Below are 15,018 nucleotides of genomic sequence, written 5' to 3' on the forward strand. Positions count from 1 at the left end.
TCTTCGTCTTGGTTTTGCGGGTAAAACTAACGTGTACACATTTTTTCTTTAGATTGAGCTCCATCTTCCACTATTTGCACCATATTGTTCTATTCAATTCAGGTCAAGCTGCAACCGTGTGGGGCCCTCATCGTCTGTTATACAAGTGTGAACGACGCAATCATCGGCAAACAATCGTACATTCAAATACACACCATCATTAATATTATTAGCAAATATCAAAAATAACAACGGTCCCAAAACAGAGCGTTGCAAAACGCCAGATGTAACCTCAATCAAATTTGAAGTTTCATCATTTAATATAACACATTGACGACGTAATGATAGATATGGTTTTACCCACTTCAGTATGGCAGTGTCTAGGTTTAGGAGCTCTAATTTGCGCAATAACAGCAAATGTGATACTGTGTCGATTTTTTTTTTAAATATAATCTGAAAATACACAGTCAATCTGCCCGCCTCCGTCAACATTCGTGACCAAATCGTAAGATATAGCTCGGTCAGTTGTATAGTGCATAAATATCCCTTGTGAAACCGCGGTGTTGTAACTTAAAAAAAATATGAAAGTTAATTTGATATATGATGTGAGAGTATTAAAACATGCTCCAGTAATTTACAACATATAAACGTTAGTGAAATCGGCCTGTAATTCGTAATTTCCCGTTCGGGCTCTTTTTTTGTGCACAGGCAGCACGTGTGCCACATTCCAGTCGTCTGGTAAAGAAGCATCGTTCAACAACTCATTATATACAAAAAATGTATGGAGCAGTTGCGTCTGCACAACGTTTTAATATTCTCGATGAGATCCCATCCTAGTCCTTTTGTTTCAACAAGATTTTTTTATCAGTCGCAACGCAACTCTTACACCAAGTTCCATTGGTGATATGACGCTGAACGACTTAGAGCATCTATCTTTGGTTACATTATCAGTACGTGAAAAAAAACAGACTGAAAATATTTATTGAAGGATTCTACTTTTTGCTTATTATCGATAATTGTTTCTTTATGAACCACGACATCTGGTATACCTAGCTGATCATTGCCGCAGCTCCTCATATATTTCTAAAACTGTTTTCTTTTAGTTTTTATCCCGTCCTCCAGCCGTTGTAAATAATCTTCTTTTGCTTGTCTTGCGGTAATCTTATATTTAACGTGAGTTGTTTTAGCTTATCTAGGATTTGTGTTGAGCTGTTCCTCTTAAACCGCGCGTACACACGGCTGTGCTTCTTTATCAGACAGAGCAGGCTACCCGAGATTTCTAGTTTCTCTCTCTTTTCTAGCTTCGATGAATCTGTGCTGGGAAGGTTTTTTTTTTTTTGTGTTAAACTGAAAAATAAATAAAACCGATGAAGCATGCACATTCATTTCCTCTGCGAGACATTCAAACGAGATGAAATGATTATGTAGCTCGGAACTGATCCCTTCACAATCTCCTTTTTCGTAAACCAACACCTTTCTATTTGTACTACCTTTTTTTTGCGGGGAACCCGAAAGCCAAGGTTCGAAACAACAGTACCGTGGTCACTAATACCACTTAATATATCGTTTTTGTTGTAACAACGTTTGGGTAATTACAAAAGAACAAGTCAAGTATATTTGTCTTTTGTATAGGTTTAGGGACATATTTCGTAAGAGCTAAGCTGTCCGCCATGCCCTTAAGATCAAGGTTCAGCCGACTCGTGGTTCTACATGTACAGTGTTCATCGCTCCATGCCTAACTGGTAAATTACAATCGCCACCAATCACGACACAATCATTGGAAGTTCTAGACACTAGGTCGTGAAGCACGTCAATAGTAGCAAGTCTAGCGCACGCCAGCGCTAAATTTAGCTTCGTTAGCGAACGCAAGGCAGGAGAGTTGTGGAATAGCGTTTCTCCAATGAGACGCAAGAACCCAAGCATCTCGCGCTTGCAAGCCACCAAGATACAATAACATTACTAATTTCACACACGAAATGCCGTAACTTAAAAAAAAGAAAAAAAGTTTTTTTATGTTTTTATTTAGTGTAACATTTTAGATTTGTTTAAAGGGATACTTCAACGAAATTTGAAATATTCCCGACGTGTTCAGAAATAGGTTGAATATGATCCACAATATCCGTAAATGACAATCGCGCGTTTGTATTTTGAGCCTGGTGGCTGTATTTTTTGTTATACACCGACACGCGGGCTTGACGTCACGGAGCTGCGGCGGCGCTGCGATCGCGCCGGAGCCGGGGGGTGTGGGCAAAAGCGCGCACGTTTCGCATGGGCGTCATAGCATTTCAGCATGCCGCGAAGCTGTTTTGCCGTTAATTGCACCGAAATGAACAAGAAAAGCACCGGAGTGAGTTTCCACAAGTTACCGGCAGACTCTGAAACGCATAGAAGGTGGATAATATCCGTGGATCGAAAAGAATGGTCGCCTCGCGCGAACGACCGTTTGTGCGGCAAACACTTTCTTGGAGGCAAGTGCGGCTTCCATTTCAATCTCCGTCCCGAGGCTTGCATATGTGCAGGGAAACCGTTGTCTGATTGAGACCACCCGGATTCGGTTTCCACGGTGTTCGCGCACAACGCACCCGGGCACCCCCCAAGCGCTCGTCGGAGGCTCGCTACGCCCGTGCTACCGAGCAGAAGGGGATCGACAACAGAACGACAGTGTTGTAGGCGTTACCAAAAAAAAAAGTAACGAAATACGTTACTCGTTACTTGAAAATAAAAGGTACGCGTTACTGAGCTACATTATCTAAAAATAAAAGGACGCGTTGCCGCTACCGATAAAAAGTAAGGCACGTTACTTCTGCGTTACTTTTCTAAATTATGATGTAACACATTTTACGGTTTTGACGATACAGGTCATATATCAAGAAACATTATGTTCATGCAGAAACTGAACATAATTACTTTAGCTCTTTTCACGGTTTCACCTAAACACTTACGAGAAAAAACGCAAAGAAAAACATGGCTTGACGCCTAAAACACGGAAACAATTGAAGTGTAATTTTTTTAAGACTTGGGAAGTAGTAACGGCTAACGTAACTACGTTACTTGAAATAGTAACATAAGTACGTTACCCATTACTGTGCCGAAAACGCAACGAGTAGGTTACTACGTTACTGAAAAACGTAACGCGTTCCTGGTAACGCCGTTACTTGTAACCTGTTACCGTCAAGACTGCAGAACGGACAAACCTTTACTGGTTGTAATGCCTTGTGGTCATGAGGGTATGAAAAATATCCTACCTTGACTTGAAGACGCTCTGTGTATTTAATCAATTAATGAATACAGACACTTCCGCAGACCCACAGTCTGCTGATCCCGCCGGCAGTGCGGAAACCGACTCGATGTAATCGTAGACCTCGAGAGACTTGTACGCCTGCACCGTGTCGGCCGTGAACTGGCTTTGCGAAAAAACTAAATAAACGACGACCTGAGCCGTTGACTTCCGTGGCAGCAACTTTACGTCGGAAGTCCAGCAGGCCTTGTTTACGGCGTACGGATCCTCGTAGGCAACGCCGTCCACGCACAGTTTGTTTCGATACCGCTGCCGTTCAGGCTCGGGCAAAGAGCTCAAATAGTCGGGCATAGCATACGACATACGTTATGAGGAAATACGACGCACAAATGAAGCTAGAGGCGTCCCTACAACGTCAACAACGAGCGCACACCATAGAGCGCAATGGCGAAAACACGGACAGCCGGGCTGCTTTTGCCCACATAGCTACCGCGCATGCGCGGCCCTCCGGCCGTGTTGGTAAACAGAGCCGCTCCGCGTGTCGGTCTATAAACGACCAGACATGTACAAATTACTAAAAAAAGGTAGTTAAAGGGCAACTCCGATCCATACTTTCGATTTTGGGATTATGGCTGTTTTTAGTGCAGTTAGCGCCCCTGAGTTGCAAGGTGTAATTTTTTTCTCGTTATTGTGCGTAGTTTTAAAGATATCGACGTCCCAATGTTTTGTTTGGGGCGCGGCCGACAAAACCGAAACTAGCCGCTCGAGGTTCCGGCAACACTGGAAATAAGCCGCTATGTGGACGTGACGCCAAGATCGTTCTCGTTCAGCGAGTCCGCAGTCCAAGCGGCACCTACCTCTGTTGCGCTAGTCGTCTAAAGATAGAAGGTAAACTGATTTTGTTTTAATTCTGTATATGTGGTAGTTATCCAGCAAATGTAGCAAGAGTTAGTGAGTATACCCAAAAGCTAGTGACTGGAAAACCCGTCAAATCGTTCGGTGGCGTACTGGGTGGCCGCCGCCGCGTGTGCGCTATGCCGTGCCGTACTCGTGCTTGTATACCCAAAAGCTAGCGACTGGAAAACGAGTGAACTCGTTCGGTGCCGTACTCGGCAGCTGTCGGCGTGCGTGCGGTCTCCCGCACACGTCGCTAGGCCTAAATTGTCATCGGGGCTCCGTAGATGGAGCGGCGTTGCTCTACGCCGCGCTGCCAGTGACGTACAGTGCTGGCGCTTTCGCGCGGCGGGTCAGTCCCAGACACGAAGCTTTGAGGCTCTCCGGCGCGTTCCGCAACAACCGAACAGACGTGTGTCAAGCTGTATACGTCTGTTTTTTCGTTATTTTTTCCTCAGGCGCGTAAAAGCCGAATTTGTAAGCTACGACACTAATTCACCACATAAGTTCGTCCAGGTAGTGAATCTTTGTACAAATATAAAAAAAAAAAACTTGCCGCACAAAAAAAAAAAAAAAAAAAAAAGTTCTTTGGGCAGTTATTTTTTTCTCAAAGCTAGCAAAAGTTTTTGTGGATGATAAAGGAAAACAAAGAACGTTAGCAAGGTAATAGCACTTTCTTTCCCTTCCGCATTCCCACTCCCACCCACAATTTTTTTTATTAGAATACATAGGATTTTAAGTTTTCCTTCGTAATTTTTGACTAAAGCAAGTTTTTTTTTCATTTTTTTTTTTTATTTTTAAATATTATATTTACCTTCAGCCGAACTCGGGCAAATTAGAGAGTTGTAACTTACAAATCCGAACTTTCGCGATTTCTTTAAAGTCCCTTGTGGTTTTCACAAGCGAAATGTTCATTAATACTGCTGCGTAACGGGTTGGAACGATTGGGAGGCGAATGTTTATATCGCATGAGCTTCACGCGCCGGCTGTTCGCTAGTAGTCGTTACGTACCTGAATACTACGCACGAGATTGCATAGTAAACAAGCAGTGACGCAAAGCAGAACATTGTTTTCGTTTTCATTACAAACTTCAGTGTTTGGAGCTAGTTAGTGGTTGTACTCTACATGCCCACCATTCCCCATTCAACAGACATTCAATGGAGCGTGAATACTCAATCTTCAACACTGCACTTGACAATGACTGTTTTATTTATTGATCAGGATACTTTTATCATGTTTACCTTTTCTGTACATGTACGATGGGCAAAGAGCGACGGCACGGCATCTTTTTTAAGCCTCGATCCCTTCGCTGACAAGCCACAAGCAACCAACACCCGTAGGTTTCGTTCGTAACTCTCCGGCGAAAAATGATCGGAGCAGAGCTTCGATCTGGGGGTCGACGTCCAAGGCTTTCTAAAGTCCACTCGTGGAACAGCGTTCACCCACACCTTCTCCAATTTCCGATCCGTTGGAAACTTGTGAAAAAGCACCTCCGGGTTGCGCAGCGGCTTGTTTGAGCAGCCCACAGCGCTTTAAGTTGTACTCGGCATCGTTCGAGGAACAGCTGGGCAGTCTTGGGCGCACCGAGTTGCTCGCTAAAACGAGTCTAGGAGACCTCACAAGCAAATAAACAAAAGGCTATACCGAAGCTACACGGGCTACAGGTAAAAGCAACGGCTAAACACGCAATTACAAGCCGAAGTAGCGGTGGTAGCGGCACAAAGAAGCGCGCGCGACGGCTGCGCCGTGCTCCCGTCCGGAACGGAGGAAAAAAAGAGAACGATGTTGACATCACGGCCAATGTTGCTTTAGCGATCGGCAACCCGCTGGCCGCCCGCTAAGGAGCAGCGGCTCACGGCGGGTCGCGTTTTTATTATCGGCATTAGTTGAGAATGCGGCGTCCCACGGACGTGAAATTTTGGCTGGGGTCGTCTTTTGTGTTACTAAAGCGATACCAGTAATTTAATTCATTTTGAGTTTTGGCCGGAGTTGCCCTTTAAGTTACTGAGTATCGACGCCAAAAGTAATTGGAGTAGAGTATAAATTACGCATTTGTAATAGTAATTGAGTAAACTACTAACTACTGTAAAAAGTAGCGAGTTACTTTGAAGTTACTTTCGAAGTTACTTTTTTATTTTTGTGGTAGCAAAATGAGCAGCAGTTTGATCAATGAAAAACCCTGCGAGCCTAAAATAAATGCAGTCTATCTATGGCTTGCGTTTTCGCCAAAATAGTTTATTCGCTCGCAGAAGCAATTGACTTTCAAAGTTCTTGATAGTAGAGTTTTCCCCTTTTCCTTCTAAGGACGTCCCCAGCCAAGCTAAATAGACGTTCCACCGACGGGCTGGATGGAACGGCATCGTTGAATTTGAGAAACAGAATGTGCAGGGTCGGGTAAGCGATTGTCGGCATCTTGGGTGTCCATGACTAAACATGTGAGGTTTGCCTCGGGTAGGAGGATCTTTTATAACAAACTTTCCTTTTTTTTCCTTTTTCTTCGTCAAGTTGAGATTGTTATGACTGGCCCCTCTTTATTCCGACGTCGTTCTGAGAGTACGCTGAGCGAGTGCATCAGATCGTCAAGGATTCAAGTCTCGCGCCACGACGATGAGATCATCCGGATGACTGCGCGTCCCGTTGTAGTGCTAGTGCTACGCTACTGAAAAAAAAGAAATTGTTTTGGTTTAACAGATGATGAACCGAAGTATACTTCACCGCTGACGCCGGGTCCAACAAAATGATCTCCCAAGGGTAACTCGCAATCCCCCCCGCCGACTACAATATTCTGATGCGGCTGACACGCCTGACAAGTAAATCGTTTTTAACAAAGAGGAGGTCCCCCAGGCATGGATGGTCGGAAGGACGCGAAGGATTACGTGAACAAGCATCGTCGCTCGTATACAGTTGCAGCTGAAAGCGGGAACGTGCTCCCATGAACGGATTATCCGTGCCAGGGTTTGTGCGCGGGGGAGTCCGGCTTTGCAAAGGCGTATGCGCTGACGACAAGCTGACCATGGGAACAGGCGCCCGGCTGCGAGGTCATTCCAGTGGCGCCTCCCGTGGAACCTGCCGCTTGAGTCAGAACTCACTAAAGACAGACAACACGAAAACAATAACAACTCTCGGAGTGTCCCCGTCTTTCACGGTTGCAGCTGGAAACGCGGCGCCTGCGTGCATTACCGGATTAGGTCAATACCCGACCAAGGCTTGTTAAGCATCTCTTCCTGCGTTCGTGCGTGCCGGTGTTATGTTTTGGCTGCTCGTCGCCACCTTGGCCCAAGGACGCCTTCCCGAACAAGGGGGCGCCTTGTTCGGGAATGCCACTTTATCTGCCGACGTCTTATTCATTTCTGCGCTCAAACTTTCGTGATGGGCAAAATTAGCACTATATAATTTCGAAAGTAGTTAGTAATTTGAGTAGAAGTTACCTGAAAAAAGTAGTTAAATTAAACTACTAATTACCCAAATCAAGTTGTAATTGAAAGTTACCAAGTTACTCGACAAAGTAGTTAAACTACAGTAGTTTGAGTAGAGTAGTTGTTTAATCGTTTAATTCGTTTTAAAATTCCTTTTCGTGACTTTTTTACCAAGATATTGGTATGTTCGATGTGATGCTGCTCCTTTGAACACATATCGACCAAAAAATGAACGCCGAAATTTCGTTGTAGTATCCCTTTAAATATGAGAATGCGACGCGAGCGGTTGACCGCTCGTTTCCGCTTGCTTCGCCTGGGAGAGGTCTCGTGTATGCTGACCTTCGCTCGTGCACCCAATGTGCGTTCGCCGAGAAATGTTCGCGCGTATCAAGCAGCAAGTTGCCGGCGGTCGTTGCCAAACTTGCCGGGTCTTCCAAACTGTTTGCGACGTGCACATCCTGTAGAAGTGTAATGTCGTCCTGTATTGAAAATCGTACTTCGAGGATGCCGCCGTCGTCGCGCTCACGACGACTACCAAATCGGTCGCAGTCGCGGTCATGGGAGCCGTTATTTTATAATTGTCAGACGTAGGAACTATAAAAAATAAAAAAAATAAAAAACTACAAGACAACAAGGTCTCTAACACAGCTTGAAACTTATTGAACAACCATCGCCTTATATGCATGTCCCAGACCTCCTTCAGAATTCAAACGACCTCCTGGTCCACTACACAGTGTACACTAACCTTCAACCTATGCCAACAACCGCACACAAAAGAATACACGCCCGAAGCATAAAAGAAAAACAAAAAACACACAAAAAGGAAGAATTTTTTTTAGAGGATTGCGAGCAATTTTTGCGCCTGGCAATGTGAACCCGGCAGCACGTACGGTTTTTTTACTGTTCCTACGTATCATGGTTACTATGAATGTCATTTACCAGCTCACCTGCGTTTTTTTTTAACTTTCTTCACTGTGCTCGTCTTGGTTTAGCCAACTTATCACGCATAACGATTCCCCCTAGAAGGAACGCAAAAATTCTTTGCATACGCACGCAATGTATGAGGCATAACGCAAGTCACTGCGGATGTATGCGCAGGGACGGCGCTGTTCTTTGCGTATGCAGGGTACCCAAAGATTTTGTGCACGCTATTCTAAAACTCCCTAGCGCACGCTAAAACAGTGCACGCTAAGCGCAAAACGCGGTTAGCGTTGGGCGCAGGCTCTGTTGCGATGATGCTATTCTCTGCGTACATACAGGTGGTAGTGCTCATCAGAGATCCGCGGGCACATTCCGCAACTCTCTTCTATTTCTTGTGGTTGTGCTTTGTTTGTTGTATTTAACACAAAAAGACAAAAAAAAAAAAAAACACGTATATTTATGTCTTGGTTTGTTTCCGCTCATGACGTACCTTTCATACCCCCCCTCCCCCCCGCGGCTCCAGTGCTTTGATTTGTTTCGTTTCTTTCGCAAAATGCAAATATAAAAATAGAAATGGTTTGTCTTCCGACACATGCGTGGCGCTGCCTACAAAATGCTTTCCATTGGTCGAGTTTCTTCCATTCCAAAGACAGGTGGCAACAAGCAGTTGTTACACAACTACGGACCACTCACGGTCACGCCGGTTGCCTACAGAGTGTTCGCGACCATAATTAATGGCCGTATAACACATTGGGCTGAGGAGACCGGCATATCGACGGAGTTGCAGAACGGTTTTAGACGTGGGCGACGCTTGGAAGATAATTTCTTTACGTTGACGCAATGTATCGAGATTGCACGGACGGAGAAGCGACCAGTGATTACTTGCTTCTTTGATATAGCGAAAGCACATGATTTCATTCCTCATGCCATGCTTCTAAAAAGATTAACACAGCTTAATATGCCTGAAACCTGGGTGACGTTAATCCAGCGGCTTTACAATAACAATGTTTTAACGACATCTTTCAACGGTTTGAAATTGGACGAAGTTAGTTGAAAAAGGATTACGACAGGGCTGTCCACTGTCGCCGACACTTTATATGCTGTATGCCTCTAGCATGGAAAGAGCACTGAAGAAAACGACCATCGGTTTTTCTTTGACGCATCACCAACTCGAGGAGGTGATTACATGGCGGCTACCTGGACTTGCATACGCTGATGACCTTGTCTTGATGGCCGAAAGTGTGCGGGCATGAGGAAACGGCTGGCCACATGTGAGACTGAGGCGGATCAACTCCAATTACGCTTCAATGCTGGCAAGTCAGCGACAGTTATTTTTTCCCGTGAGGAGGAAAGTATTGAAACATTCATCCTACAGGGTGCGGCGATCTCTGTTTGAACCAAGTACAAGTACCTTGGCGTGACACTACGAGCCACAGAAAACTACCTCACTGAATATCAGAAAACCTCAAGACGTCCTCAGTGCGGAAGCGAAACCTACTGCGAAGACAGTGCCTCTGTAGCTGCGACCAATACGTCGCTACCAGGGAACTTTGGAACGTCGTCGCGGTACCGGGACTGACTTTTGGAATCTCAGTCATTGGCTTACCCAGCGAAATTCGTGAATATCTTGAACGACGCCAAAGAGATGTCGAACGTCAAGCGCTGGGATGCCATGGACAAGTAGCCTACGAGCTTGTTGAAGGTTACGTCCGATGGTCATCTTTCGAGGCACGAGAGGCCAGCAGCAAGCTAGAGTACTACGCGCGACTCTGGCATATGAACGAAGATCGCTGGGCACCGGCGACATTTCATCTAAATTCACTTCAAGAACATCCATTCGACGTGGAAGAACCGTGACACCCGCCTTGGCACAAAGTTTGGAGCATTTTGCATCAGTGATGAGCCCCAAGCTGAAGAAGATTGGATGAGTAAAGTGCGAATGCAGATAAAGGCTGTCGAAAGAGAGCGCTGGACACTGGAAATGCAACAGCATGCTAGCATGCATTTGTATGCGTCTTTCAAGACCGAGATCGTTCCAATTACGTTCTGCAAGAACACGCTGGGAGGTCGCCTACTCATCGAGGCTCGCGGTGGTGCCCTGAACACCAGACAGTATCGTCGAAAGTTCAACAGTAGCGTGACAAACAAGACATGCAGCGCCTGTGGAGAAGACGAAGAGACCATTGAGAATTTGCTGCTCACGTGCCAGAGGCTCTTGCCGCGCCCATCGGGGACTCCCGCATCGAGCAGGCACTCGAATTCACGAATGAACATGACCACGTCGCCTGTTCCGGGCAAGAACTGGAGGCGTGGTGGAAAGTGCGACGGTGATTTGCACACCGAGAAGTCAGCGCGTACCGGTTGAACCAGCGTGATGGTGTAGCTGTTACCTCCCGCCCACCAGGGGTCACCGACGACAGATGGTGGGTCCTGAGTCCTGACAACCCGCCTTTCCCCCTTCTTTTCTCTTTATTTTTTCTCTTTTTTGTGTGTCCAACTTAGACTCTCGTTTCAAAGAGATTGCGCCGCAGAATACAATACAAAACAATACAAACTCCTTCTCCCCTACCACTCCCTCTCGCTGTTATATTGCAACCTTGGTGTCAATTGTACTGGCGCCGAAACCGCAGGTTTTCCCACTGTATAGGAGGCTATAGCAAAAGAGCTCTATAGCCTACTGGAGCACAAGGCAGAATGGCGATGGAAACACTGACACCGTAAGGCTTTCCAGAAATTAAAGTAACTAGGAGTGCAGCACACAGTGCGGGCACACATTGATGAAAGAAAGCCATTACTGTTGTCATGCGATGCTTCACCATATGGTGGGGGGGGGGGGGGGGGGCAGTGCTGGCACAGTTGGATTCAGACGGCCGATAGGCTCCGATTGCCTTTGCTTCCAGGACGCTAGGAATCTCCGAACAAAACTATTCTCAGCTTGACCGAGAAGGTCTGGCCGTTGTGTTTGGGCTCAACCATTTTCATCAGTACGTCGTAGGACGAAGCGTGATCATCTATACACAAACCACCAGCATTTCCTAGGCATCCTCGGAGATGAGAAGCCTGTTCCACAAGCCCTGTCACCGAGGATGACCCGGTGGTGTGTCAGACTGGCAGCTTAAAGGCCCGTTCACACTCTTGCAACCGAGTGCGACCGAGAGAGACCAAACCGGTTTTTAAGCCTCTTGCGATCTCTTAGGACCAGCTCCGCTCAGTGCATCCGGTCCCAAGAAGTCTTTCTCGGTCGTAGTCGGTTGCAAGAGTGTGAACGCGCCTTAACGGCCAGTAAAACGCCATCAGTATCCGGATGCCCCTAGCCGGCTTCCGCTGTCAACAATTGACAATGAGCCGGAGGCTCCAGGAGATATCCTGACGTTTGCGGCTTTGTCCCGTACACCCCTGTTCTCCGAACAAGTGGCGAGAGAGACCGCAGGCGACGGCGTCCTTGCGAATGTATACCAAGCCATCCTATAGGGAACCCGTGACCGGTTACAAACACCGGAGTACTCGCCGTACACAACCAAAGAGGCGGAGCTGTCGAACCACAGGGGATATGTAAGTTGGGGAGCGAGAATCATGATTCCTACAGAAATGAGAAAAGACGCGATGGCTCTGATGCACTCTGGACTTCGCAGAATCGTGGCAATGAAAGCCTCTGCTCAGAGCTTTGGCTAGTGGCCCGGAATAGACAGATATCGAGACAGCAGTTGCAGAATGCAGCACCTGTTAGATGCACCGAAAGTGTTCGCCCAGAGCACTCCTCCCTGTCTTGACTAGGCCATCAGAGCCATGGGACACCCTTCACCTAGACTTTACAGGTCCCGTCAGTAATCAGGTCTTCCTGGTTGTAGTGGACGCTTTTACCAAATGGCTGGAAGTGCGGGTAGCCCGCAACATGACCTCGACCGAAGTCATTAGGGAACTACGGGCCATTTTGCGACATACGGCCTGCCAAGGGAAGCTGTGTCGGACAATGGCGCAGCGCTGGTGTCCGAGGAAATTAGAACATTTCACCGGAACAACAGCATCCTGACGGTGACAAGGGCACCTTACCATCCTGCCACCAATGGACAGGCAGAACCCATGGTACAGGAGCTAAAAGTAGCTCTTGTTAAGGAAGAGAAAAAAGAACTAGGGTGTGCGCTGTCAAGGTTTTTATTTAAATAACCTACTACCATTCACGTCACCACGAGCAAAACGCCAGCTTGACTGATTTATGGAAGACAGCTTCTATAGGCTTTGGAGAGACTAAAATGGGTTGCTTTTGAAAAAACCTATAAGGACGGCAGATTCCTCTACCCTCTCCGAAGACCCTGAAATAATAGCCGGTTCCACGGACGCGCATGAACTTAGCGTGGGACACGCAGTTTGGACGAAGGAGTTTCCATGCAGTCAAGGTTGGATTACTTCAGTGGTCGAACGTCGGATGGGCCTACGCTCATGGATGGTCCGCATTTATCAAGGGTTGGTGCGCCGACATCGCAACCATATACGGAAGCGATGGACAAACACCGAGGTGCGAGAAAAAGCGAACACGTGGCCTCCTGTCTGGGACATCGAGATAAACAGCTCGGCTCTAACGCAGCCACCATCGCACAGCTCTGACGGTCAGGCCCAACCAACCAGATCACATCCGTGAGCTGGCGACAAGCCAACGACTCCGCCTTAGAAACCAGCGTCAGGGTTTTCACTGGCACTAATCCGGCTTCAGGTACCCACCGGGCCACCACAACCCGACAACCTTCGCAACGCTACGGATACCACAACTAGTTGGAGGAGGTGTTATGTACTGACTGACAGATTGGCTCTTATAACCTCGTGACCACACGAGGAGCGTGGGCACTGAGCACTCGTGGTACAGGCTGCGCGGGCAGACACATGACGGGCTCTGAATTCATTAAACCGATTTGACCAGTGGTTTCCTGTTCACCGACGCGATGTAACAGATTTGACAAAAGCAGTGGTAAAAACGTCGATACAACCGAGAAGTTTCGCGCGTTTGTACTGGGAGACGGAATTAGAGGCGGCCATTGCTGCCGCTGAAGCTCAATCAACTCAACGACGTTTCTTAAACAACGCGCGCGGCGTGCTCGAAAAAACGAAACCGAAAGAAGATGAGGCGGGAGGTCCACACGTTTCTCACGTTTGCCTGGAGAAGGAGAAAAACGTCTCGTCCCTCCCTTCTTCTGGTGTCCGCTTGGGGGCACGTCAGTAGGGGGGAGGAAAGCGCGCCGTTGCGTCTTTTTACCTCCTTTTTTTTCTTACGGTAGTTTTTTTTCCCTTTTGCACGACACGATCTACCATCTCGTTTGAGCGACGATGGTAAGGGCTGGACTTTACGTGTGTGGTGCCCATCCAGTCTTGTACACGTTACTAAAAAAAGCAATCCATTATAATTGATATCACTCTTGATTAAAAGTAATTAAACATATCCATTTGACTACTTGAGAGAAAAAGAATTTGGTCATTACTTGAAAATGTAACCTTTATTTTACCGATTAATTTAGATTTTCAAAACGGCAGACTTTTTCTGCTGGTTTGAAAACCGGTCTTTCGAGCCAAGCCTCATGTCGGGGGCTTGACTGGAGGATTTCTTGGCAGCAAACTTGAGGAAATTTAAGGATGCATTAAGAAGGGGAGGGCAAAAGCTTCTTCATGCAAACTTGGGGAGGAATGATACGCAACAATGGGCACAAAATTCATACTCTGGGAGCCTGACCTAGGTCACAATGGCTAATTGATGCAAGTAAGTTCTAGCTTCGTTGCTCGAAAGAACGCTCGTGCTCGATTGTGCCATGCCCACACACTTCACATAGAAAAAAAGAAAAAGAAAACAGTCAAAACTTGATTTTTAAAATAGGATCCATTTTGTGAAATGTCACAGCTTATCTTACATGTGACATAGCGTTTGCGTTTTTTGTCGCACCTGTGCTTTGACATTATTTCACTTGAATATCTTATGGAGGGCGCTATAGGGTGCCCTCCCTTTATAAACTGACCAGAAAAAAAGCCTCAAATTTTACGGACAGCTCGGTGACAATCGTTTGATTCTTTGTTATTCGCTTTTAAGTTGATAAAATTGGCGTATCTCTGCAGTTTCAGTTTGAACTCGGAAACCGAGGAGAAAAAAAAGGTGGAAGTTGAATAAAAAAAAAAGAAGCAATGGCTAAAAGTAATTTTATTACTTCTACAAGTAATTGAATTAATCCTGTGATTACTACCTAATACCATACAATCAAACGATTAAAAATTACTCCAATAGTAATTGATTACAAGTCGTTCGATTGCTCTTAACGAGTACAGTACAAGTTTGTGTCCATCTTTCTCAGAGTGTCTATGAACTGCTGGCTCTTGAGCGGCGGACCGTTATCATTGCACAGGGAGAATAACAATAAAAATTAACCATTACTAAAAAAAATATTTGTCATTGCGGTAGGTGGCGCTACGACGATCCAATAGCGATGACATTCTTGGGGGAAAGGCGCGGGCCTCCTCGTCCAAGTGCTATTGGTCAGTGCAACACGCGTTCGACCACTCCGCACACAGCAATGGCGGCCGCCGGCAAGTACACCC

This window comes from Ixodes scapularis, unplaced genomic scaffold (assembly GCF_016920785.2).
Source record: "Ixodes scapularis isolate PalLabHiFi unplaced genomic scaffold, ASM1692078v2 PGA_scaffold3__209_contigs__length_174095766, whole genome shotgun sequence".
NCBI lineage: Eukaryota > Metazoa > Arthropoda > Arachnida > Ixodida > Ixodidae > Ixodes > Ixodes scapularis.